General features: G+C 48.6%; 1 protein-coding gene across 2 annotated transcripts in view; it reads left to right on the top strand.

The window, feature by feature from the left end:
• Positions 1-25,178, top strand: part of EXTL3 (exostosin like glycosyltransferase 3) — a 114,596-nt gene that overhangs the window by 59,425 nt on the left and 29,993 nt on the right. The window contains exons 3-4 of one of the 2 annotated variants that reach the window (XM_040059453.1): positions 5,391-5,485; positions 24,421-24,543. The gene's annotated coding sequence lies outside the window, so the exon portion shown is untranslated. The remainder of the gene's footprint in view (positions 1-5,390; positions 5,486-24,420; positions 24,544-25,178) is intronic. The other variant, XM_040059452.1, reaches the window with a different exon arrangement.

Genomic DNA, 25,178 nt, shown 5'->3' with positions numbered 1-25,178 from the left:
TGTCCAAACAGCTGCTGGACTTTGGCATCTCCTTAATGGCACTTGGAACGGGAGTGCCAGGAATGCTCTCCAGAGCTGTGGATCTGGGCTTGTGTTGCTCTGTCTCCATCTTGTTGGCCTTCAGCTTGGGTTGGAACATCCCAGCAATGATTTCTGTATTAGGTTGCAATAATTTGTCTGCTTTAGTGCAGGAGAATGAGCTTAAATAACTGCACTGAAACCAGATTTTTGATTGGCAGTGGCACCTCTGACGGTGGGAAAAATAATGGTGGTGCAGGCAGGTGAAGGAAAGAAAAAGCCAGCCTGGATAAGAGCCTTGAAAGAAGAGAAAATAGGGCAGCAAGTGGAGATGATTGTCAGGGAAGAGTGAGATGGAAGAAGATTGGGATGTTTTTGTGACCAGGAGTAAAGGAAAAAGCTTTTCTGTGAACGCTGCGGGGATGAGCAGAGGAAAATGGACAAATTCCTCCTGGCTGATGAAGAGATGAGGTGAGAAAAGAAAAGTGAGAGCGTTAAATATCCCAAGATGCCATTTAGTGCTGCGTGTTCCGCTCCTGGCCTTCCCCAGCCCCCATGGACAGGGATTGCTCCGGGCCACCTGGGGCTGCAAATTCTCCATCCCTGTTTCCTGCGGGGGCAGAAGGAGATCTGTGTACAGATCTGAGAGAGGCTGGGTTTAATTTCCAGGAGGATGTAGGTCTGACTTGTTTATGTTGGAGCAGCGAGCAGGAGAGGCCAGGAGGAGACCATGTGTGTAAGAGAAGGGCTGCATTCCCCGTGGAGCAGAGGAGCCTTCCTGGGCATCTCTCCGCTGCTGCTCTCTGCATCAGGCGTGAAAAAAAAAACCAAACAAAAAGCCATTTAAAATTCTTTAAAAAAAGGTAACAACAGCAAAGTTCTGTTTCAAAGGATGGAAGGCTCCTTATCCACTAAATACATCCCATCACGTAGATTGCTGTGATCTCCAGAGACCTTTGGGAGCTGCAGCTCAGCACATCAAAGGAGCGTCCGTGGGGCTCGGAGTACAAACATAGAATATTCAGGTGCCATAGGGGGCTCACAGGGCTCTGAGTCCGTGCCCAGGGAACAGATATTCCCTTGCTAAGACAGCCTCCCCCTTCCAGACAACTCTGCATCAAAGGTGACCTGAAAAACTTTTTTTGGATACATTAAAACGTGTCCCAGACTTAAAAATTTGACTATACTGCCAAAGTCCGGGTTTAAGAACTTGCCCTCTGCTTAAAAGATGTTTCTTTGCAAACATGCTTGTCCTCATGGATTTTAAGCTCTGGGAGCCATGGACCTCTCCTGGCACAGTGTCTGCACATCCTGAAGGGGGACAGGAAGGGACCCACAGCAGAGGGACAGTTGGGAATGATCCGTGCTCCAATACCGCTGTGGCATCATCTGATAATCTGCTTCCCAGTGCCAGAGGGCAGGGCTGGACGGGATACTGGGAAGGAATCCTTGTCTGTGAGGGTGGGACTGGCACAGGCTGCCCAGAGAAGCTGTGGCTGCCCCTGGATCCCTGGCAGTGCCCAAGGCCAGGCTGGACGGGGTGAGGATGAGGATTCCTCTCCTCTGCCCGTGGCACAGAGTGACCGGGCTCCGGCAGCGTCCCCTCCGTGCTGGGTCAGGATCAGTGCGGGTGACCCCGTGTGAGCCCTTCCAGGGTTGTCAGCCGTGGATCTCCCTCTCTGCAAGCACCCCAAGAGGTGGGGTGAGGTGACCCCCGTGTGTTTCATGGCTCACTGTGTGTGTGGGCAGGAGCTGGGGACCTGAGGAAAGCTCCAGCACCCTTGGGAGCAGTGGGGACCCCAGGTTCAGTCACACCGTGTGTCTGCTGCCCAAAGTACCGCGGTGCTTTGACCAGGAATGCTTCCACCCTCCCACAAAGTAACATTTCCCTGGTTTTCTGGGATGGTTTCCCTAATGGGATCTGGAATGGAGTCCTGTGCCAGGCAAGCAGCCAGCAGACGTCTCAGCAGCGGGATGTTCTTCCCCTGCAGCCCTGCAGCGTCCGGGGCAACTGGATGGGGATGAAAACCAACATCTCCCACCAGCTCGGGGTGGTGAGGAGGAGGGGTCGGTCCCCGAGTTGAAGGAATTAATTTGCTTTTTGATCATCCGTAGGGAAGAATCCAGCAGAACCCCAGGGTGCCGCTGGGATGGAAAGCGGGCTCCTGCTGTCTCAGAAATCTTCAAAACATTTCTCCTCTGGCCAGCGCTGCTGGAGGCTTTCCTGGGCTGGGTTTGTGCCAGCCACAGTGTGCCTCTGTCCCCAGTTTGTCACCTGCCTTGCTGTGTCCCAGCAGATGTGACAGAGCACTGCTGGCTCTTGACGGTGGGGAGAGTCACGACGTGTTTCTGTGCGCTCCTGTGCTTCGGCAGAGCTGCAGGAATCAGCGTTTCCCCCTGTTTTATGGATCCCCCTTCTGCCAAATGGGAATAACAGTGCAGAAAGTGCTTGTCCCCGTGAGAGAACAATTTGGTGACATTCAAGAGTTGCTGAGTCTTGAACAGCTTCTGCTGGTCCAGCCAATTCTTTGAAAGTTGGAGTTTTTGGGTACTTTTTTTTTTTTTTTTTTTGCTCAAATAGCAGCTTGCGACGGGCCAGAAGCTGTTGTGACAGCGCCTCTGAAATCCTTAAGCTGCTTGAATCACTCGGAGGAGCCAGGCAATAAAAGAGCTGGAATAAAATGTATCCCACAATGTCCTTCACTTGTGCTGACAGCTGCAGTTTAAATTCCTGGTGCAACCTTTTAGCGTAGCTGCCTTGTAAAAACTAAAAAAATATAAAATGAAGTTCGACTTGCCACCTCTTCTCCGGCGGAGAGTAGGGAGAAACCACCCTGTTATTTGGGGTGAGCCTGTGCTGGGATGCTGTTACTGCTTTAATGACAGTGATCAGAATAAAATATTAATATATGTTGGAATTTTTGCATTGTATTAATTATATAGTGCTTATTAGACACGGGCCTTCACTGTAATCATAAAGTGGAATTTATTCTACAAAGAGCCTGATGTTTTCCAGAGCTTACATTAAAACTAGGCTTTTTAAAAAAAACAAAACTCTTAAACTCTCTTCCAGTGGAAGGTGTCCCTGCCCATGGCAGGGGGTTGAAATGAGATGATCCTTTGCCTCCTTTGTCCCAAAGCCACCGGAGTTTGAAGGACTCAAAATTTAAAAAAAAAAAAAAAAAAGCAGATTTTTATTTTGCAAACTGTCAGCATTCCAAGATTCCAGGCGTGAAAAGTGCATATTATATGGCTCTACGCAAGATATTTACTATATGTGTCATGTTGTATTGATAAGTAATGTTGTATTAATATTTTGATAGTGTGGTAAATGTAGTTTTTTTAGTTAAAATGTAGTTTTTATATAGCCACAAGAAAACGTAAATCTTTCAGAGAAAAAAATTTATGAGTTCCTTATCAGAAGAGACTAACTTCTCCTGCCTCGCTCAGCCCTGAAGACACCGTGGAAATGAAAATCAAAAAGTAACACTAACCAGAGAGAATTCTTTGTTTAAACGGAATTTATGCATCGTGTATGAAATGTATGACTGTTCAACAAGCTGTTGCTTTTAAAAAATAATCCTTTATTAACAGAAGTCCTTCTTCAGAACTTTTTTACTCAAGAAGGCACCCAGACATCCGTTACTTTGTTTTTATTATCTCATATTGTCCTAACCCTAATCATTCAATTTTTTTATTACTCTATTTCTATTTTTACAACCATTTTATTTACTATTCAACTCTTTAAAAAACTTTAAAACAAACAATGAGCGTTTTTCACACAAGCTTGCCATAAAACGTCTCCAGACCTGGGCGAGGCTGCGCCGACGCTGGGCTTGTGCGGCGTGGGCGAGGTTCCAAGTGGAACCATTTTTACAACCATTTTTACAACCATTTTATTTACTATTCAACTTTTAAAAAAAATTTTAAAACAAACAATGAGCGTTTTTCACACAAGCTTGCCATAAAACATCTCCAGACCTGGGCGAGGCTGCGCCGACGCTGGGCTCGTGCGGCGTGGGCGAGGTTCCGAGTGGAAATTTCACCGGTTGTGTTGAAACGAAACGCTCAGCTGTGGCTGCTGAGTAACATCTCCACTCCTGATTTCTGGACAACTCTGGGAAGAGCAGCAGAGGCAGAAGGGTCCTGGCTGTTCTTGTTGCTGCAAACATTTTGTAGCCGTGTGCGGATGGAGCCGTGCCAGGACCTGCCAGGAGACAGGAGCTCCCACGGCGATGCGTTTCCCTCTTTGCATCCCGAAGATGTGGGCACTCGGGAAGTGTTTTGCCAGCTGAAGTGAAAGGGATGGAAGGGGATGGATGGAAGCAGCCTTTAAAAGCAGCACCAGCCTGCAAGGACCGGCCCTGACTCCCTGCCGGGAGCTGGGACTGGGCAGAGGCTTCGAGTATGGAACAAATTAGTGAGAGTCAGGGTGGGGAGAGGGAGGTTGAGATGCTCTGCTGTCCCAGAGGCGGTGTAGGAGGATGAAGGCAGGATGTGGATGGTCCTTTTTGTTTGAAAACAAAGGGAAATACCACTGGCAGCCGAGGCGTCTCCCAGCCGAAGGATAATCCCGGAGCCTCAGGCTTTTCTTAACAAAAGGTATTTTATTTTTCTTTTCATTTTTTTTTTATCTGTTTGTCTGCTGAGATCAGACGGGTTGTTTGCAGCAGAGCCATGGCTGAGAGAGGATTTGAGCTAGGGAAAAAGCTGGAGGAGGCATTGGTGGGAATTGCTGGGCTTGAGGCTGGACTTGGTGGGTGGAACTCGTGGTGTGTCACGGAGCAGGTCGGGCTGGGTGGTTTGCGGTGATCCTCTTGGACCTTGGCACTCATGGAACGATGGAGATAATGATTTTATTTAATGTTTTTGTGGGAAACGATTGCATGGATGTAACCTGAGAGCCGTCAGTTACCAGGCGTGGAACGGGAAGAATTTTCTGTGAAGTGAGCTGAGGAAGCTGAGAATGCCTGGGAGCAGGCTCAGAACCGATGGAGCAGGGAGCTGATGACCCGCGTCTGATCCCTCCTAGATTTGCAATATCCCTCCTCCAGGTCGTCTCGTTTGTGCCTGATTCCCCCTTTAGTGTCCTTCAACCTCCCTTACTCCCAGCAGCCCAAATCGTCAAACTTGTGGCAGCTTCCAGGCTTAAGACCCTGTCATAAATCACAGAACCCCAGAATGGTCTGGGAGGGAAGGGACCTTAAAGCTCATCTCATTCCACTCTCCCAGATTGCTCAATCCCTGCTTGGAGAGGTCCAGAAGGAATGTTTGTGTCTGAGTGCCTCTCTTGCACGATGCCTCGAGGCCATGCATAACTTATTTCTCGAGTCCACAGTGGTTTTGTCTGTGTTTTTTTTTCTGTTAAACAGGAGGGAAATCCCTGAGATCAGCGCTGGGAGAAAGAAGAGAGGTGCTGAAGGAGTCGATGTGGGACGGGTCTGAGCCAAGGAGCTGAGGACAACAGGTAAAGCACAAAGGAGCTCTGCACTGTGGGGTTAAGTTGCTTCTTCCCTTGCTGGATTTTAACACAGTTTACCAAAACATCTCACACCCTTCTAACAACACCCTCCTCCTCCCCATAGTCCAGCTGAAATAATGGTGAGATGAGGAAAGCTTGTAAAAATAGGGCAGGGCCAGCACAGTGTCACCCCCCCCACCCCCAGAGCTTTAAACAAGCCCCTTACATATTTTTTTGGCCATCATCTCTTTCATTTAATCATCCATTAGTTGCTGAAAGTTTTAGCCAGCTTCATTTGGCAGAGCTGTGGGCGAAGGAGCAGCGTTTCCCAATATTCTGGTTTCAGCAGTTCTCAGTTCTGATTTTGAAAGCAGCGTTGAATGTCACTGATGGTCTGAGCTCAGTGTCCGGGTGCCTGGGGATCCAAATCCCTGCACACAGCTCAGGGGGAAGTTGAGCTCTGAACATTTTCCTTCTTTAGCATCATTCTCTGGGCAGATCCTTGTCCCCAAACTCTTGGTAACCGAGGTGTGAGGATCAGTCCATGGGTGCTGATCACAGCTCTTGTGTGTGGCTGCCTGGGAACCTTCCAGTCTCACTGCAGAGGCCGGAATTGCTGCCAGCAGCACATTTCTCCTTCCTCAGTTTTCTTCTCACTCCTGTAAGGAAGCCAGAGGATGAGATTTAGTGCCCTGTGCTGAGCTCCTTCAGGCAAACTCGGTCTCTGGAGTATAGTCAGAACTGCTGATGACTTTGGGCTCCAGCAAAGGTGTCAAGAGTGAAACAAAGGAGTCAGTGCTGTTCCAGGGAATGGCGCTTCCTGGCACAGGGACACAAGGACACCACGAGGCACAAAGCCACTCTCTCAGCCCACGTCTTGGAGTGGAAGCAGCACGTGGATTTGGACTGGGAGCCCCCTGAGTTACTCAAGTCTGGCTGCTGAATCTGACTCCTGCTCTTAGGAAAACGTGGATGAATTGTGAGGAGCCGTGGCACAGCTCAGAGCACGTTAGGTGCCCTCGAGGTCCCTTTTGGCCATGAGCTCTGCTCCTCTCTGAAGAGATCAGGTTAAGTTTTGACTCCCTGTCAGAGGATTTCTCCAGGAGCTCCGTGTCCTTGTGGGCCGTGCTTGGAGCATCTGCTCCATGTATTCTTGGGCTGAACTGCTTCCAGCAGGTTTAGCAACTGTGCTTGTGATTTCCTGCAGGGAACCCAACCGTGCAGGAGGGTGTTCAGCTTGTGGGACTGTGATTATCAAACCATCATGGCATCCTTAAGTTGCCTTTTTTTATTCTTTTTTTTTAACCCACCCCCAACCCCATATCTGTGCATCTGTGGAGTTTTTTTTTTCCCCTGCTTTATTCAAGTGAAAGAGTAAAATCCTTTTTGATTTATTCCAGAGCAGCCCTCGAGCTCAGCTCTTGTGAGAGCCTGCTGACTCGGAGTTCAAAAGATCTCACATCTTTGAGGCCAGGCTGTGGTCTTCCATCTTTGCCTCAAAGTTAAACTGAAAGAGAAAAATTCCTTTTCTTCTTACAGAGAAAATCGTCATGCTGTGTAAGGGAATCAGACTTACCTGGGGCAGCAGAGAATGCCAACATGCAGAATTCCAGGTGAAAATCTGGTTGTTTAGTGAGGCTTTATTTTCAAGCACTGAGCACGTTATTGAGGAAGTGTTTTATGGAGATAAATCCTCCTTTAAAGGCAGTGCTGTTGCCTGGCTGGGATCCAGCCTGTGATCCTACATTAAAGCATTTTTGGGGCGTTTAAACCACTACATCACCACGGTGGCTAGAAGTGGTGGTTCTTATCCCTAACTTCCCGCAGATCTGCAGGGTTAGATGAGAAATTAGGAAGAAATTCTTTGCTATAAGAATGGAGGTGAGGCCCTGGAATAGAATTCCCAGAGCAGCTGTGGCTGTCCCTCGGATCCCTGGGAGTGTCCAGGGCCAGGTTGAGCAGGGTTTGGAGCAGCCTGGGATAGTGGAAGGTGTCCCTGTCCATGGCAGGGGAAGAGTAGGATCTTGAAAGTCCTTTGCAGCTCATTTCATGATTCAATGAGGTGCAGACATGGCTGATATATATATATATATATGTGTGTGTATGATTTATATACATATATAGAGCAAAATAAACCCCTAAGAACTATTTATATCCTATTTCACTTCCACAAGGCCCTGCTTAGCCCAGATTTATGCACTTGTGGCTGCAGCTGTGAGCTTGGAAGGGCAGAGGTAATGGATGGAAGACTTTTAATAACTGTAGAGGAGAAAGCACAGGTTGGGCTGGTGGGGTTTTCAGCACACGTGAGGTTGCCAGGCTTGCAGTTAAAACGATGGGTGCTCTCCCAAATTTGGATTTACACCTGGGAGTGGTGTGTCTCCGTTTTTTAAAAAGCTCCAGTCCTGGTTTGGCATGCTGGGGAGAGAAGCAGCTTTTTCACCTTCCTCCAAGCAGCACAAAGGACTGGCAGCATAAGCGAGAGCTCAGAGGTGTGAGGAAGATCTCTCGTGATGTTTTGCGAGCCCTTCTCAGCAGAACTCTTCCAGAAATCCTTTCTTTCAAAGGTTTTGGGCCTGTGGAGAGTGTGCATGGGAACACCTTGGTGTTTTACCCCAGCTTCCAGGGAAAAAAAAAAACACAAAAAAAAAGTGTAGAAAGCTGAAACTGCAATGATTCTGTTGCATGTGTGGGTGCAGTAAAGCCACACAGCTCAGGTGACAGTAAAGGACAGGTAACAGACTGGCTCTTCTGCTCTTCTGTCCTCACTCTTCCCCCCTGCTCTTTCTTCTGCACAAAAACCCCACATCCCGGCCTTCTCCCGTGTTCTGAGCCGGATGTAAAGTAGGAAAATGTTTTTTTCCCCCCCCAAATCTAATTTGAAACTTGATGACTGGACCGTTCTTAAACTGCTTCCAACTTAACAATAAAGAAGCACAGTGCTTGGCAGGAGCCTCTGTACATAATTTAGATCATAATCAGATGCATTAACACATTTTATATGGATCTCATGGGGGCCAGGAAGACGAGGTGTGCTGGGTAATTTCTTTCCAGATTTCTTTACCTGATTGTTTATTACTCTTGGGGACTTCATTTGCGGTCCAAATGTCACCAGCAGAATCCTGCTGCTTCGTGTGCCTGCATTCAGAGTAGCTGCTAGCGAGGCCTCAGTCCTTAATTGCCCTGTTCTCCTCAGTCTTTCCATCTGTGGCTGTCAAAGGGAGGATGGGGAGGGAGAGAGGGAAGGGGAACGAAACAAGGACCCAAATCCTGCAAATTGCTGAGCTTCCCCCTGGACGCTTGTGCCTGGAGCTGGATGGGAGGGACGGTGCTGAGAGTGCTCCGTGTTTCCCACTGAGTGCAGTCAGGAGCTACTGCTAGAGAGCTGCATGGGGGAAAGATTTCCTCTCCCTCCCTTTCCCTTTGAGATGTTCAACATAAGCAGCTCTAATTTTATAAACCTGAAAGCTTTTCAGCGCTCGGAGAAGAAAAATGATCCCGTGTCTCCCGCCTTGCTTGATTGTTTTGCCATGAATCCACCCATTCCCAAGGCATCCTTGTGAAATCTCTCGTTTGACAGAGAAATCTGTTGCTGCTTTGAAAAGCGATGTTTTGGATGTCTTTCTGCTCTGCTGGTTTGTATTATCCCCACAGAAGGTGGGGAGGGAAGTTCCCTGTCACTTCAACATCTCCTTTACACATGCTGCAGTAATAACCCTCGCCAGGTTCATGGGATTTGTTTGTTACTGAATGCCGTGGAGTAGTGCAAAACTGGGATTCCCAATCTGTCACCGAGACACACAAAGCAATCAGATGCAGACAAGAGATTTTTGCAGAGGTTCTTCTGATCCAGCTCCCAGCTGAAAGAGCGGAGAGAAGAGAAGCCCCTTTGTTTATTTTTAACTTTTTATACATTTGTGGGTCTAGCAGAAGATTGGCTTTTTGGGGTTTCCACCCCTCAGCCTCAGTGGCCAGACCAGTTGTCAGTTACAATTGTTTTCAGGTTAGAAATATGCAAACAAAGGACAGAGAATGAAAAACAAAGGATTTGTTTATGTTACATCTGTGGGAAAGGTAGAAAACTGCTCTTAATATTGTACAATAACTAAAAAGATCTGACTCCATTTAAGAAAATCAAAAGGCTCAGAAAAAAACAGGGTAACACCAATCACAACCTGACCTGGCACAACCAGGAAAATCAAACCTCCAAGGCAAGTCAGATGTGGTCTGGGTATTTGGGCAGGTGAGAAAGCTCAGGAGCGTGAAAGTGGCTGGCTTACACCCCTGGATTTGGGCCAGAGAACAGGCCTTGGGACCACAGCAACCCGTACCAAAACCACAGAGCACCTTCTTCCCCTTTTTCACTGATAATGGAACTGAAAAAACTGCCCCAGGCCAAAGGAGAAGCATGGATTTGTTTGCCTCTTCTTTTTTTTATTCTCTTTAATAATTGTTTATCAACATCAGGTGATGATGCAACTGCATCCCAGATTAGCCGAGCTCGTAAAGTGGCTTTTACCACGGAGCATAATGATGATGGAGAAATGAGTATCCTTAAAAGTCAGCGTTGATGGGGTTGCTGAATTTCCATTTCGTGTACTGCGTAAATCCCTGTGTCTCACCCTGTAACTCCAGTGCCTTGTGCTGTTGAAATGTCCACGGGGAGAGGGTGAAGAGCTGAGTCACCTGGGGCCTCTCCCACAAACTCCTGCCTCCCCCTGGGTTTTCCAGCTAAGAACTGAGGAATGGTGTTACTTGCAGGATATTCTCCCTCAAGATTAAAAAGTTAAGGTTGTTTTGCTCTCCTGAACAAACCCTTTCATGTTCATCTCGTGATTCAAAATTGTCAGGAGAGCATCAGGGCAGCCTGATCCGGGCTCTGAGGAGTTTGTATGAGCAGGACAGGCAGCAGTACACGAGAGGGAGAAAATATCCCCAGCCCCTTTGCTATTTACAGCCATGCCACGAGCAGCTTCCTTGCTCCCAGTGCCCAAGTTCCCAGCTGGGATTGATGAATTCTCCTCAGGTCAGTGGCACACACAGTTTGGACAAGCTCGATGGCTTCTGGGTCTGGCTGCCAGAGCTGCTGCTGAACAGGAGGAATGAAGAATTCAGGTTCTCTTTAGCATGGGAATATTCTCTGCTACTTTAAACTGACAGAGGGCAGAGTTAGGTTGGATTTTAGAAAGAAATTCTTTACTCAGAAGGTGCTGAGGCCCTGGCACAGGGTGCCCAGAGAAGCTGTGGCTGCCTCTGGATCCTTGGAAGTGTCTCAGGCCAGATTGGAGCAACTTGGGGTAGTGGGAGGTGTCCCTGCCCGTGGCAGGGGGTAGAACTGGATGGTTTTTAAAGTCCCTTCCAACCCAAACCATTCTGTAATTCTGCGATTCTGTATGGTAGATGCTCTTTACATATCACAAGGAAGGGAATAGACATAAATAAGGCAGAATGGGAAAGATGAAGCAGCTCTTCTGGTGTTTTGGAATGGGAATAAAGTGCATTTTTCTGTATCAGGCAGGAGGATGCTGCTGCCTGTTGTGAACATGTGTGGTTGCCCTCCTCTGGTTGAAAACAGAACGACCTCCCAAAGACCGGAGACTTTTTTGGGGGGGCATGATTGTTGTGTTTCTTCAGAGTGACTTCGAAATGAGTCAGGATCATTTTAGGTGCTGGGAATTGATCAGTGCAACGTCTCACTCTGGGGCAAGGGGCCACTTCTGAGCCGCTGGAGTTGTGCAGAGCCAAGGGATGCACCAAAGCAGGAACGTTGTCACTAAACGTGGACAGAGGTGGGTGCAGGGCTTGGAGAGGCTGCCAAAACACAGCTTGCTGCAGAGATGTGGCTCTGAGGGATCTGTCACCGAGGCCTGGTGACCCCACAGCCCTGTCACACCTCGGAACAGGCAGCTGACCCCTGCCCGCCACTCTGCTCAGTGCAGCTGGCTTGAGTCACGCTTCAGGATGAGAATTACGTGACAGATTCCATTAGCAAATCATTTGCTGACCTTCCGTTTTATGAAAATAGTCTGAAAGTGAGTTTATCAGCAGTTAGCTGTTCCAGCAGAGAGACAGAGGCTTAGAGGATTTAAGGGAACTGCATCCAGCACTGGTGATTTCCACTCGGGTGTGTTAGACCATGTCCTTGAAGGCTGCTGCTACTGAGTCAGGTAATCCTGGTCAGCAAAAAAACTGGCTTGTGCTTTGGGATTTTTTTTTTCCATCTGGATCAGGACCAGCAAAGTCAGGGAGATAGCTGTGTGCCTTGCAAGAGTGTCTTAAAGGTGAAACCTCCGCTCTGCATTTGGAGCCGTTTCAAAATGTGAATCCTAGGAACTATAGATTTTTGTCTTCTATGGATTTTGGCAAGACAGTTGTTGGAGCAGCTGGAAGGGAAATGAACCTGAGAGGAGCTTTTGACTTTGGTGAAACTCAATAGTTACTTTCCAGTAACAGGGAGGCATTAAAAAAAATGCCAAACCTGGTGATATCTGCAATTCAGACAGCATCCAGTCCATGCTTTCTTTCCTCCCACTACAGCAACCAGACTGGATCTGGGGTGGGATGTGCACACCTTGTATATCTCTGCATGTTGGACATGTGGAAGGATTTGGGGAAATGATTGTGTGGAGAGTTGGTCCTTAAAAGGCTCTCCCTTAAATGTCTTTTAATGCCAGCCTGACCCATTTAATCTCACAGTGTTGCACTCATGAATGTTTTATCACCTCCTACGGGTATTAAGTCCTACAATGCCACTAAAACACGCTGAATTTTAGTGTGAAAGTGGTGTTAAGTGTTTTAACTGAGGAGATGTAATCCCATGTCCAGAGGTAAAGGTTGGAGGGGAGCAGAGTGTGCAGGAGGTGGCTCCTCGCTGCCACCAGCTCATACATCCATGGAAAAGCTTACAAAAAGGTATATTTATTATCTATTACAGCTTTAGCAAGTTCAGATATCTCCAGGAAAGGCTTCCACCTTCTCTCTGGCGTTTCTGTGAAATGTAGAACAAACAAGTTTGGAAGGGATCTTTGGAAGTCTTTAACTCAGTGTCCTGCTTAGGGCAAAGGTAGATGAGATTGCTGGAGGCTTTGTCCAGTTGAGGTTTGACTGTGCTGGGCTGGAAGGTCCACCAGGTCTCCAGGCTCCTGTTCCAGCCATTGCTTTTCCTATTTCTGAACATCCACATGGGACACTGCATCAGAAACCTTGCTGCTGTCAAGGTACTGAACATCTGCCACGGGTGGTTTCAGAAGATAAATCAGTGAGGTTCAGTTTGCCCACAGCACATGTCCATGCCCCCAAGGCCATGGGAATTGATTCCAGGAGGATTTGCTCCATCCATCCCTGCCCACAGGCTTCGGCTGGCAGCGAGGTGTTACTGTCCTCTTTATTCCAGGGACAAACCCTCTGCAGAGTGAGTTTGTGCTGTCAAAGTCAATAGTTGGGAAGTGAGCACAGGCAACCTTGGCTTCCTCTTGCCTTGGCTGCTCATGAGCTTTCATTGCCTTCTCTAATAAAGCCTTTACAATTGCTTGGAGACACTTAAAGTTGTTAATGTTTAAATAAAGGGATTAATTCCAGGCTTCCCGCTGCTAAACTCATAGGTTTGAATTTTGAGGAAGTGCCTTTTCCCTGCGAGGTGTGAACGGGCTCGGCTGAGCGGCTCCCTTTGATCAGCTAAATGGGCTGGAACTTGAAATGAGGAGCCACTGAACTCCTCAGCATCGATCTGCACTTGCCAGGCAATAGGAACGATTAAAATGGCTCCATGAAGAGTAAATACAGAGGGATCTTAGGGCATGGATATAGGCAGGTGCCTCAGGAACGCCCGCCCTTTAAATCTCTTCCTGCTGTTGATTTTATTGATGATTGAATTGGTATTTTAGCATTTCCATGCCTTCGTTCCCCCACCTAAAAATTACTTGTGCCTTCCTTTTGGGTTATTGAGCTTGGCTGACACTTAGAAAAATTGTCAAGGTAGGGTGCCAAGGCCGCACAAACTGTTTTATTTTTAGTGTCTTTTGAAATCTTGGACATTTTGTTCTCCCTTTTATCTGTCTCTTTCTTTTTAATCACACCAAATGGAAATAAATTCAATCACAGCTGGTGCTGGAGAAGAATCATTAGGCTCATCCAGCTGGCTGTCTCGGGGCCAGAGCGGGATTGTTCCCTACGCTGCATTTCCAAAGTATTTCATCTCCTTTAGTCCTGTGTTTGTGGAGTGATGAGCTCCTTTCACTTCTGTCAGCTCCCGGCATCGATCCCAACGGGAAGGGCTATTTTTAGGTGGCTGTAAGTAAATGGACATCAGGCACTGTGAAAAGGGGGCTGGGTTATTTTTGGAAACCCATCAGCAGCCGTTCTGGCCGGTCCCGCTGAGGGATTTGTCTTCGGCCGGGCTGTCTCGGGTTGTGCTATCGGTTCCCAAGGTTGTGAACCTGGATGGTTTCTTGGATGTGATCTGCACTCTGAATGTGGAACTAGCAGCTGCTGGAGATTGTGTTGATGGCATCAGTTTCTGGGATTTAATTCCGCTCTAGGCCGGGTTGGATGGGGCCCTGAGCAACCTGATCTAGTGAGTGGCATCCCCTCCCGTGGCAGGGGCTGGAATGAGAGGAGCCGTAAGGTTCTTTCCATCCCCAGCCAGCCTGGGATTGTGGGATTCTAAACCAGCCTGGCTGGGAGGGATGTGGGGTGGTGGTTGAGCTGGAGATTTTGGGGCAGAAGATGGGGTTGGGCTTAGGGAAAGCGTGGGAAATGTACCTGGAGCGGATCCAAGCCGTGGAGGTGATCTCACAGCTGGAGCCTCGATGAACGTGCACACTTGGCATCTGTCACTGGCCACCCAGCAGGTTTTGGGGTGCACGGGGGGGTTTGGGATTGTTCTGCTTCCAGTGGATTGCAGGAGGGTGATGTTTGCTTGGCTTTGCTTAGTTCTTCTCCTAAAGAATTTTGTCACGTGGGGAAATGGTTTAGGGTGGGCTTGGCAGTTGGGCTCCGTGATCTCGGGGGGCTTTTCCAACCTTAATGATTCTGTGATTCCAGGATTCCACCAGCATTTTGGGACAGCTGTGCCGCGGTTTTTGTGCGGGGCTGATGCTGCTTGGAGCCACTGGGCTCTCCAGTTACTGGGCTGTGAATGTGCAGGTTGGAACCTGGGGGCAATGACCAAATCAACGCCATCACTGTGGAGAATGTGGAAAGCCCGAGCAGAAAACCTCCTGTGGGGGATTTAGCTGCACATTATCTCCTGTCTCTGCCTCAGCAAAGACCCAAATCCAATTTCAAAGGTCAGAACATGCTCTCACCTGGGTGTTCCCAGCCTTTTATAGAGTAGTTGGAGGCCATTTCCTAAAATTAGCTGCTGCAGGGGAAAGCTGATCCTGGCTCCATATCAGAGCCTTTCCAAAGCTCTGGATGATCATTTGGTTGATGGGCTTGTGTTGAAACTCATGGGTAAAAGGTAGAGAATGAAAGAAAACCAGAGCCTGATGCTGCTTCCTAACTGAGAATTAAAATCATGTGGGCTTTTGGGCAGAGTTCCTCTTCTTGGTTGTTTTTGGAGGTGTTCTTTTGTTTTCCTGAAGCTTTCCCTGTGGCCTGCCTTTACAATCAGACTTATTTTTGTTTTCCTCAAACTTCCTGGTGATCCAAACATTCTGTGGAGCTCTGGGAAGGGGAACATGTGACTCTGAAGGAGGCTGAAATGATAAAGCACAGTCAGATCTGCTAAGCAACAGCATTGACACGTTTAAATAAATCTGCTGTTGACTAATATAGAGTGACATATTGAGAGCAATTAAAAAAAAAAAAAAAAAGGGAAACTAGGCACAAATTTGGGAAATGAGTGGAATGGGAACAGAACAAAGATGTTAGAGAGGACGCTGGATAAAAGAGAGGGAGGGCTGCTCCACAAAAGGAGTGTGCTGGAGGACCAGGGTGTCCATCAGGAAGGGGGAGACAATAGCAGAAGTGCAGATTTGTGCTGGAATTATCCCTTGGCAGAAGGATCCTTGTATTTCTGCTTCCCTGCCAACTCTGCTGCCTGCCAGGGTCGAAAAGATTTGTACAGCCTGGTGCAGAGAGGAGCGTGTGGTGGGATGTCAGGCAGCTTAGAGAAGGTAAGGTGGCGCTTCTTGTCCCCATGGTAGCTTTGGGATTGTTGTTGGATCTGCTGGGATTTGGGTGTGAGTCCTGTCATTCCCATCCCCCTGGATGTGTGTAATGCTGGGGAAGGGAGCAGGCACTGAATCAGGAGGGGTTGGGTTTGAAGCTGGTGAAAGGAAATCCCTTAAAATCACAGAATGCTTTGGATGGGAAGGAACCTTAAAGATCATCCCATTCCACTTCCTGCCATGGGCAGGGACACCTTCCACTATCCCAGGCTGCTCCAAACCCTGCCCAGCCTGGCCTTGGACACTTCCAGGGATCCAGGGGCAGCCACAACTTCTCTGGGCAACTTGCAGAGCTCAACTGTGGAAGTTGTTGCTGCAGGAAGCTGTGAAACTGAGTGCTTGGTGTGCCTTTTCCTTTTCCTTTTCCTTTTCCTTTTCCTTTTCCTTTTCCTTTTCCTTTTCCTTTTCCTTTTCCTTTTCCTTTTCCTTTTCCTTTTCTTTCCTTTTCCTTTTCCTTTTTCCTTTCCTTTTCCTTTCCTTTCCTTTCCTTTTCCTTTCCTTTCCTTTCCTTTCCTTTCCTTTCCTTTCCTTTCCTTTCCTTTCCTTTCCTTTCCTTTCCTTTCCTTTCCTTTCCTTTCCTTTCCTTTCCTCTTTCCTCTTTCCTCTTTCCTCTTTCCTCTTTCCTCTTTCCTCTTTCCTCTTTCCTCTTCCTCTTTCCTCTTTCCTCTTTCCTCTTTCCTCTTTCCTCTTTCCTCTTTCCTCTTTCCTCTTTCCTTTCTGCTTTTCCTCTTTTCTCTTTCCTCCCTCCTCCTTCCTCTTTCCTCTTTCCTATTTTTCTCTTTTTCCTTTTTTCTCTTTCTGCTTTTTCTTCTTTTCTCTTTCCTTTTTTTTCCTTTTTCCTTTTTCCTTTCCTTCCCCCCCCTTTATTTTTTTAACAGTTCAGACTCTGCGCTGTTGAGAATGTCTGTGATCGATTGCTTAAAAAAAAAAGATATTTTGGTGGACAGCTGCTGTTCCTCAAGGGTTCCTACAACTCCTGTTTGTCAATGGTTCAGGGGAAATTGTCCTGAATAAACTGTTCCATGACTGTGATGTGTGGCTATTCTACACCAAAGCAGCTGGAAATGAGGAGTGAGGGGCCGAAGTGAACGGATCATTGGCTTGATCTAATACAGCCATCCTAGTGCTTCCTTAATATACTTTTTTTTTTTTGGAATCTCTACAGAGGCCAAATTGAGTTGTGAATTTTGTGCCCGTCCTAATGACTTTGTTCCAGGCCGATGCCTTTGTGTCCGTCCGTGCTCACAGTGGAGCTGTGTTTGCCAGCAGCTTTCCCAGCCCCTGGGAATAGCTCCCCTTCTCCTGCCTGGCCATCAGCTGTTTACCCTGGCCACGAGCAGCCTTGGTGCCGTGGGTGGCAGTAGAAAACTCACTCACTGCCCAGCCTGGGATGGTGTGAGGCTGAAAGGGAGAGAGCTCTGCCGCCCCTCAGGGAAGTTTGGTGCCATCAGAACCACTCGTGGCTCCAGCCACTGAGATGGGGGTGAGATGGGCACGGCTTGACATGCTGGGGCTGGCTCTGCTGTCCGTAATAACTGCTGTGAGTGGCCAGAAGAGGCGTTTGTGGATTGCTCGTCCATTAGCACCTCTCAGCTCCTATTTTCCAAACGGTCCCTGAAGTGAGCTGGAACAAGTTCCGTCAGTTGGAACCAGTCTGATCTTTGGGATGGCGGCTGGGAGACAGCAGCTTGTGTTGGAAGCAGTTCCTTCATCTGCATGAGCCTTGTGCTGGCACCGTGGCCCATTTTTCGAGCTGCTCCGAGGACATTTGGCCCCTGTTCCCCGCAAAAATAGCTGCTGTGTGTCGGAGATTCCTGCCTGGAGGATTTGGGAGCCAGAGGAGCTCCAGCCTTCCCAAACGTGCCCTCTCTGCTGCCATTTGGATTCCCTCCACCCTGTGCTCTGGGCAGGCAGGAGGGATTGCGTGGTGAGAGTTATTTGGGTGATCTCTGGAGCGCAGGGTGTATCCACAACATCCACCGTTTCTCTGGGAATTTTCCCTCCCGGCCACAGAATCACATTTGTGGTATGAACTATCCAAAGCCCTACGAATGAGCTCTGTCCTGAACGTCCTGCTGCCAGTCCAGGGAAGCTGTTAAACCATTAACTCTGCAAAAACTCGGCTGCTTGGAGGTGCTCAGTTACAGCACCGGTCTCACCACTCGTGGCTGAAGCATTTGGACTTAGAGGTTGGGGAAGGTGTGGCTGGACAGTGCCCAGGAGGAAAGGGACCTGGGGTACTGGTGACAGCAGCTGAACATGAGCCAGCAGTGTGCCCAGGTGGCCAAGAGGGCCGATGGCATCCTGGCCTGGATCAGGAATGGTGTGGCCAGCAGGAGCAGGGAGCTCATTCTTCCCCTGTACTCGGCTCTGGTCAGGTCACACCTCGAGCGCTGTGTCCAGTTCTGGTCCCTCAGTTTAGGAAGGACATTGAGATGCTTGAGTGCATCCTGGTGAAGGATTTGGAACACAAAAACCCTGTGAGGAACAACTTGGGGAGCTGAGGTTGTTCAGCCTGGAGAAAAGGAGACTCAGAGGTCATCTTATCACCCTCTACAGCTCCCTGAAGGGTGGCTGTGGACAGCTGGGCTTGGTCTCTTTCTCCAGGCAGCAATGACAGAACGAGAGGACACAGTCTCAGGCTGCGTCAAGGGAAATAGAGGTTGGACATTAGGAAAAAGTTTTTCATGGAAAGAGTGATAAAGTACTGGAATGGTCTGGAGAGGTGGTGGAGTGTGTTTAAAAAAGGACTGGACGTGGCACTCGATGCCATGATCTAGTTGAGGTGTTAGGGCTTGGGTTGGACTCGATGATCTTGACGGTCTCTTCCAACCTGGACATTCTGTGATGCTGTGATTCTGTGATTCTGTGGCTTGGTGTGATGGCAGCAGACAGATTGTCTCAAAGCCACAAGGTGTTCATCGGCTTTCATGTTCCATACCAGTTAATAAAAATTTCCTTAAAAAGATACATTGCTTAGCATTGGATGCTCTTTGATAGTTGTCAGAGGGTTCTAGTAAAACAGGGCTCTGGCATCTGCTCTTACCTGTTAATCTTCCAATAACTGTTGAATCCATCAGCTGTTTGCACTCAAATTTGAGTTTTTGGAGCCCACCAAAGCAGTAACTCTGTATAAATGGTCTGAAAATAGGAAACTGAGACTCTTTATGGGCTGCTGGAGACCCCCATGGAAAACTGAAGGCATCAGACAGTAAGAATTCAGCTTCATTTGTGCTGCCGTTCCCAGAACTCATGGCGGCACATTGACACCGCAGATTCTTTCCTCAAAATACCATGCTGAGCATTGCAGGGCCGTTACGAGCACTTGACTAAATCAATAATCATTCCAGCTCTTTCTCCAGCTAAGAGGACACCATTAGGTTTGGGAGAGCAGCTGGGAAGTGCAGTTGGACCAGGCTTTAAGTTTGACAGGTTTTGGGTTTCAAAAGCATTTTAAAAGTGTTCCCCCAGCTCGCACAAGGAGTCATGCTTTGCTGCCTCGGCCTGGAAGGCAGCATGGAAGATAAAAAGAAAAATCTATTAGTGAGTTTCAATTTACTCAGGATAAATCTTTCCCTGAGGATTGCTCTCGTTCTCTGGAATTACAAGGCTTGGCATGACAATGTTTCTCTCCTTAATTTGTCCCTTTTTGCACCTCCTTGGTGTGAGCAGGGGAAGCGGCAGCAGAACTCCAGCAGGAGAGAGGTCGAGGGTTCTTTTTGGACCGGGAGATGTGTGGAGGGTGCAGAGGGAACAGTGAGGCAGCAGAGCTGTGGGAGAGTGAGGACAGGAGAGACCCAAAAGGGGTGGAAATGGGATTTGGACAGCAGGGAAAAGCTGGTGAGGGAGTGGGGCAAAGAAAACGATCTCAGCAGCTGCATTTTGTGCGGCCACTCCTGTATCCTGCAGCTGTTCATTAGAAATTCTGTTTATGCCATAGGGAGTTTTGGAGTCTCTGAAGCTGACACAGTTTTAATAGACAAAGACATTTTGAGTGCAGCACATCTGCTCTGGGATGCTAAGGAAGAGGCTCCGTGCAGTGGTGCCATTGGTTGAAGCATTTCATCGTGCTTTTTTTTTTTTTTTTTTTTTTTTAATTCTAAGACCTCTCTTTTATCCTAAAAAGTAATTTTTGAGGTCAAAAGAAGTGCTGCGTCTGCTCATTAAGTTTGCAGCCCTTAAACTGAGAGTCCTGCTGTATTCTTCCCAATATCCTTGAGTTCCCAGCCCTGGGAGCAGGCAGAATCACCTCTGGCTAGGAGGGATCCTAAAGCATTTCCCAGAAGTGGCCGTCACAGAGGTGTGAAACACAAGCACAGGCCTGGGGCAGGAGGGTGCTGCTCCAGAGCAGGGACCTCCCTTGGTCGATGCTGCATTACTGAGTATTTGGTGAGTAGGTCTTAAACTGATCAATTTATTTCTCGGCAGGCTCAATCTTAACCTCAGCTTAACTTTTATAACTGGTGGCTTTCCAAAACCCATCTCATCTCGCTCGGTGATTGAATCCACCTTGTGCAGCTGAAAAGTTAATTCCTTCCTTCACCTCCAGCTCCGGTCGAGTTCCTTGGATCCCTCCTTGCCTGACCTCTCTCTTAGCCCTCCAATAAACAGAACAGTGTCACTCTGCCCTTCCTAACTGCTGTTATTGCTACATCTGCCCCTCAGCGTCTTCTGGATATTTTCTACCTTCCGCTTTTGGTAGGAGCGTTCTCCAGGCTGGATGCTGAGTGGAGTTTGCCATCTCCCATCCTGCCTTTCCCAAGGACTGGCTGTGTCGGTCTTCTCCAGCCAGAAACAGCTTGAGAAGAGCTTTGTTTGTTGTGTTTCTTTCTGATCTCTTGGAAGGGAAGCACTGGGGCGCCAGTGACAAGACAGAGCACAGCGCGTGTCGAACGATCCGGCGCCCCGAACCCGAGCGGCGGCGGCGTTTTGTAGGAATTTAATTACTGTGGGTTGTAGGAATTTAATTACAGTGGGTTGTGCTGCTGCTTATCTGTTGTCATCCACTCTGCTGCTGGTTTGTGACTTCGTTAGGCACGCACACAAACCTCACGTGCTGTGTTCAGTTCTGCTCGGGCTGTTCTGAAACATTTGGCCACGTCCACATCTGCAGGTCCTGGCTACTGGAGCGTCCTGCAGGGACCTTCGTTAGGTTTTATGGGATTCCAGAATGGTTTGGGTGGGAAGGACCTTAAAGCCCATCTTGTTCCACTCCCTGCCTATGGCAGGGACACCTTCCAGTATCCCGGGTTGCTCCAAGCCCTGGTTCACCTTTGCTCAGGAGGGAGAAATGGAAATATCCAGAGATGTTCCAAGAACTGGAGGCCCTCTGCTCTGGGGCCAGGCTGGGAGAGCTGGGAGTGTTCACCTGGGGAAGGGAAGGATCCAGGGAGAGCTCAGAGCTCCTTCCAGAGCCTAAAGGGGCTCCAGGAGAGCTGGAGAGGGACTGGGGACAAGGGATGGAAGGACAGGACACAGGGAATGGTTTCAGACTGCCAGAGGGCAGGGATGGATGGGATATTGGGATGGAATTCCTGGCTGTGAGGGTGGGGAGGCCCTGGAATAGAATTCCCAGAGAAGCTGTGGCTGTCCCTGGGTCCCTGGAAGTGTCCAAGACCAGGTTGGATAGGGTTGAATCAACCTGGGATAGTTCCTCCCATGGCAGGAAGTGGAATGGGATGAGCTTAAAGGTCCCTTCCCTCCCAAACCATTGCTTTGCAATAAACTGTGTGTGATAAAACCCCACCTGTATAAATATGGGCGATCCAACACATCAGGTAATTTAATTTTTTTTGATGTGACTGATCAGGCTGTCCGGAACAGACCAGCTCCCATTTCTGCGGTGATGGAGTGTCTCCAAAAAGTGCAGGAGGCCCTCAGCTTGAGGTTCTGGATCCAAGGGAGGAGGGAGGAGCTGGAGTTGGACACAACAGCGGGGATAACGTGGGAGCAGGTGGAGGAGGGAGGCACATTTGGAGCTGGTTAATTTGGCCACGTGGCGCTGATGAACGTCACTGAACCTTGCTCAGATGCAGCAGCCAGGGCTCCCAGGTTTCTGTTGAACTTCCCGGTCTCCCTGGGTTGTGAGGACTCAGTGCTGAGCTGCCTCCTTGCCCCCCTGAGGAGCACAGGAAGCCATCTGTGTGATTTCATGTTTGTTAGAGGCCTCTCATGGAGGTGCTCGGTCTCCAGAACTGGTTTATTTCCTGTGTTATTCCATAAACCCCATGCAGACGGATTATTTTCCATAGGGACCCACCCTGCTGAGTGAGGTGCTCTTAGACACTGTGTTTCTGTGCTTTTCAAGCTTATAACTTACCCAGGACAACAAAACTTTTAAAATTTCTGCTTAATTATGCTTCTGTCAGAGCATAACCCGCCACGTGGTTATTTCCTGCTGTGGAAGCAGCAACGAGAGATTTTTAGGGAGGTTGAGAGAGGCTTGTGGTTTCGCCTTGGGAAAAATAACGTGCCTGAGCTATCTGGAAACCACAAAGAATACCAAGAATTTGAGGTGTCTGATGGAGTCAGTGTTTGGGAAACCAGCCCTCTCTTCCTGCCTGGAGCTGACCTCCTCATGCTTCTCTCACGTGACCGGGAGCGCCCGGCTCTTGGCTGTGGTTTAACCTCAAGAGAGTTCTTGATCATTAATTACTTCAAGGTAAAAGCAAAGAGAAGCTTTGCTTCCTCCCACACCTAATTTATCCCTTTTAGAGGCGAGTAAAAGCTTGTGCCGCTGCATCCTGGAGCATCCTTGGTTTGCTTCCCACGTCCTGAAATATCTTCAGCACTTTGTAAGCGGGAATGCGGTGAGCACTACGACATCGGCCACGGTGGTTGTAGGGATTTTCCAGCTTTCCTGGAAAACTCTGCCCTGTGGTCCCTTGCTCTGAGTTTTGGAGGGGCGAGGTGTGAGCTTTTCATCCAGGATTTCCTGCCACTCCATCCCATGGGATACAGAAGGATTTGCTCCTAAGCTGCATGTTCCTTTGAGCGGAGAAGTGCTTGTGTGCAGCCTGGAAGAATAAATAAAGCAGTGTGACTGGTTTATTACCAGAAAACAACACTAAATAATAAATTCAAGAGCTAAAAGCTTTATATGTAAAGTAGATTTCACAATGCATTATGCAAAAAGCAGAAAGGCACTGGAGAAGGAAACCATGGAAGAAGGGAGGCCGGGAAGATGGATGATCCTGCGGACAGGACAAGGAGATGTGGAGTGAATCCCAAGCTGGCACGGCTTCTCAAGTGACCTTGAGCGAGTTGTTTCTCCACACCTCCGTTACCTGCTCTCTGAAAACAGGATGTGGTTTCCCTGTCTCCGGGATCTCATCAGAATAAACGAGTGTTTGAGCACTGAGCTCGGCTGAGGATCGGGGACAGCCCCTGAGCCTCGGCACAGGGCAGAGCTCAGGTACCTGTGAGCACCTGGGGGAGAGGTTTCTGTATTTTCTCAGCACTGAGCATCTCCTGGAGCACAGCCTTGTCCCAGTGCCCAGATGAGAACACAAGGCTAGGAGCCAGACACAAGGCTAGGAGCCAGATTCAGTTCTTCACTCATCTGCCTTGAAGGGTTTGAGGTCACCTTTGCTTTGTGGAGAGATGGAGGCCTGGAATGTGCCTGATGTCCCCTGGGTGCTGGAGAGAGGCAGTGTCGGAGCTGGGGGCAGGCCCAGGACATCTCAACTCCAGGTTTCTCCTCACATTTCTGCATTGCTGCCACCTCGGGGCCTGGCCACAGAGCCACAGGGACCTCGGGATGTCTCTGAACCATTGTCCAGTGAGTTTGGCTATCTGTTGGTCTCTTATATCCTCCTTCAAATCCTATTTAAAACTCTTTCCTTGAGCCCTCCTAACTCCTGCAGGATGATCCTTTCCTCCCTTTGAAACAGCTGAACCCTGTCTGTTGCCACCAGACCTGGTGTAAACCAATCCATGATTCAAAGCCCCAAAATTCTACCTGCTCGGAGCCAGGTATTGATCTCCTGGCTCTTCCTGCTTTTCCCCTCATCATTCCCTGCAGCTGGGAGGACAGAGGAGAACGTGACTTGTGTGTTGTGGTGACAGGAGTGAGTGCTCTTCTTCCCCAAGAACTCGGGGTGGAAAACTCAAAGTTCCTCAAAGGCCGCTTCTATAGACACTGTCTTCTGCAGCATGTGTGGTTTCCTGCTTTTCCAGAGTGAGCACGTGGAGGTGCTCTTGGGACATTTTTCCAGGATCCCTTTATCCCACATATGCCCACGTGGATGAGGAACAGGGCTGTAAGCAGGTTTGGTTTTGCACAGAGCTGCAAATGTGCGGAACGTTCCTCGGTTTGGATAAAACTCCCTAAAGCCAGGGATGCAGTTTATCCCTGGAATTTCCAGATTACAAAACCTTTTACCTGTGCATATAACAGCACTGATCTCAGCCTGGGGGAATCGCTCTGTGCCTGTGAGCTCCGGAGATGGTACAAATCCCTCAGGATGATCCCTAAGGCTGCTGCATGCGAAGCATTTCAGAGTGAGTTTTCCATCTGCTCCTCTGAAGGATCTGCTCCCAACCAACTGTACCTTAGAGCACACACCTGATAGATTCATTCTCCTTGTTCAACTGTTCCTGTTCCCAAAGTGATTGGGGGATTTGGGATGTAATCCTTCCCTTTGAGAGCATTAGGAAATAGAAGGTTATCATTGCTGAAGGGTTGTTTCGAGTTCATTTTCTTGCACTGCAGCCTGTTCTGAAGGGGAGAATATGCTGTATTTTTATTTTCTCTCTCTTCATTCCTAGTGCTGATGAAAGAGAGGGTTTGCAGTAGAAGGTGTCTCTCCAAGCCCAGATAAAGCACGGGAGCCACTTCCACACTCCCTGAGGTCCTTGTCCATTTGCCAGGAGGGAGCTGGCATGGCAGAGGTGGGTTTGTTCTCCATGGAGAGCAGTACAACAGAACTTTGTGGATAATTACACTGCAGACCCCTCATTTCTTAAGGAAAGAGAGTAAGGATGAGCGTGGATGCACGCAAAGAGAGTTTGGGAACTCTGATTCAGCAGGTGCAGGAGGATCCCTGTGGATTTTTCTCCCCACGGTGCAGTCTGTGCCACCACAGCTCTGCATTGCTCTGCTGAGCTCTGAAGGACCATAAGTTTAAATTTTCCAGGCTCTGTTCACAAATATGCTGAGAAAGGAGCAGTATTTCCCTAATTTTATAGGGAAATGGATAACAGAGGTGTAAGCAGGGAGGAGCAGGTGTGTTCAAGTCTTTGAACATTTGCAGAGCAATGGCTCCACGAACACTCACAGATCACAGCAGCCGGGTTATTTCTAGAAATACAAAATGAGGGAGAGAACCTCAGGTATTCCCATAAATTCTCTAGCACAGGGATTGCCTGCTGTGGAGCTGAGGAAAGCTGGGAACGCACCCTGAGCTTTGACGATGTGCTCTGAGCAGCTGAGTTTTGTGGGAGAAGGAGCTGCAGTGTGCAAACCTGTCGTGCCTGAGAATTCACTCAGGTTGGCATTTGGGAAGAGGCTCTGGTAATTATTGATC

This window comes from Hirundo rustica, chromosome 3, assembly GCF_015227805.2.
Source record: "Hirundo rustica isolate bHirRus1 chromosome 3, bHirRus1.pri.v3, whole genome shotgun sequence".
Lineage (NCBI taxonomy): Eukaryota > Metazoa > Chordata > Aves > Passeriformes > Hirundinidae > Hirundo > Hirundo rustica.
Note: the sequence above shows the minus strand (reverse complement) of the source record. Positions and strands in the feature narration are given on the sequence as shown.